Below are 2011 nucleotides of genomic sequence, written 5' to 3' on the forward strand. Positions count from 1 at the left end.
TCTTTTTTATTTCTAATTTCAAAATCTTTTTCAAAAATCACTTTATTTCTTTCCCAACTTTAATTTTCGAAAATCATTCTTTAATTTTTCAAAATTTCTTCAAAATCTTTTAATTTATTTTTGAAAATTCTTCCCCTCTTCTCACATCCTTCTATTTAATGACTAACACTCCTCCACTATCAACAATTCGAACTCTATCTCTCTCGATAAGTTCGAATTCTTCTTATTCTACCTCCTCCTTCTATTCTTCTTTTCCTCTGACATCTCAAAGAATCTCTATACTGTGACATAGAGGATTCCATATTTTTTTGTTCTCTTCTCTTTCATATGAGCAGGAGCAAAGACAAAAGCATTCTTGTTGAGGCTAACCCTGAACCCGAAAGGACCTTGAAGCGAAAGCTAAGAGAAGCTAAAGCACTACTCTCTGTAGAGGACCTAACAGAAATCTTCAAACATGAAGAAGACATGGTAGCCAAAAACAACAACAATGCCAACAATGCAAGGAAGGTGCTGGGTGACTTTACTGCACCTACTCCCGACTTCTCTGGGAGAAGCATCTCTATCCCTGCCATTGGAGCAAACAACTTTGAGCTTAAGCCTCAATTAATTTCTCTAATGCAACAGAATTGCAAGTTCCATGGACTTCCATTGGAAGATCCTCATCAGATTTTAGCTGAATTCTTGCAAATCTGTGACACTGTCAAGACCAATGGGGTTGACCCTGAGGTCTACAGGCTTATGCTATTCCCTTTTGCTGTAAGAGACAGAGCTAGGATATGGTTAGACTCACAACCTAAAGAAAACCTGAACTCTTGGGAAAAGCTAGTCAATGCCTTCTTGGCAAAGTTCTTTCCACCTCAAAAATTGAGTAAGCTTAGAGTAGAAGTCCAAACCTTTAGACAGAAGGAAGGTGAATCCCTCTATGAAGCTTGGGAAAGATACAAACAATTGATCAGAAAGTGTCCTTCTGACATGCTTTCTGAATAGAGCATCATAGGTATCTTCTATGATGGTCTGTCTGAATTATCCAAGATGTCATTGGACAATTCTGCTGGAGGATCTCTTCATCTGAAGAAGACGCCTGCAGAAGCTCAAGAACTCATTGAAATGGTTGCAAATAACCAATTCATGTACACTTCTGAAAGGAATCCTGTGAGCAATGGGACGAATCAGAAGAAAGGAGTTCTTGAGATTGATACTCTGAATGCCATATTAGCTCAGAACAAAATATTGACTCAGCAAATCAATATGATTTCTCAAAGTCTTCTGGATTGCAAGCTGCACCAGGCAGTACTAAGGACGCTTCATCTGAAGAAGAAGCTTATGATCCTGAGGACCCTTCAATGGAAGAAGTGAATTACATGGGAGAACCCTATGGAAACACCTATAATCCTTCATGGAGAAATCATCCAAATCTCTCATGGAAGGATCAACAGAGACCTCAACAAGGTTTCAACAACAATAATGGTAGAAGAAATAGGTTTAGCAATGGCAAGCCTTTTCCATCATCTTCTTAGCAACAGACAGAGAATTCTAAGCAGAGCCACTCTGACTTAGCAACCATGGTCTCTGATCTAATCAAAATCACTCAAAGTTTCATAATTGAAACAAGGTCCTCCATTAGAAACTTAGAGGCACAAGTGGGTCAGCTGAGTAAGAAAGTTACTGAACTCCCTCCTAGTACTCTTCCAAGAAATACAGAAGAGAATCCAAAAGGAGAGTGTAAGGCCATCAACATGGCCGAATTTGGAGAGGAGAAAGAGGCAGTGATCGCCACTGAGGAACACCTCAATGGACGTCCACTGGCCTCCAATGAGTTCCCTAATGAGGAACCATGGGAATCTAAGGCTCACACTGAGACCATAGAGATTCCATTAGATTTACTTCTGCCATTCATGAGCTCTGATGAGTATTCTTCCTCTGAAGAGGACGAAGATGTCACTAAAGAGCAAGTTGCTAAGTACCTTGGAGCAATCATGAAGCTAAATGACAAGTTATTTGGTAATGAGAC

The 2011-nt window shown here is 39.7% G+C and overlaps 1 non-coding gene across 1 annotated transcript; it reads right to left on the reverse strand.

The window, feature by feature from the left end:
- Positions 1-870: 870 nt before the first annotated feature.
- LOC127740254 (small nucleolar RNA R71) lies at positions 871-978 on the reverse strand. The gene has a single exon (XR_008000935.1). It is a non-coding gene; the product is annotated as a small nucleolar RNA R71 (small nucleolar RNA).
- Between the last annotated feature and the right edge of the window lie 1033 nt (positions 979-2011).

The sequence above is a fragment of the Arachis duranensis genome, chromosome 6 (genome assembly GCF_000817695.3).
Source record: "Arachis duranensis cultivar V14167 chromosome 6, aradu.V14167.gnm2.J7QH, whole genome shotgun sequence".
Taxonomy (NCBI): domain Eukaryota; kingdom Viridiplantae; phylum Streptophyta; class Magnoliopsida; order Fabales; family Fabaceae; genus Arachis; species Arachis duranensis.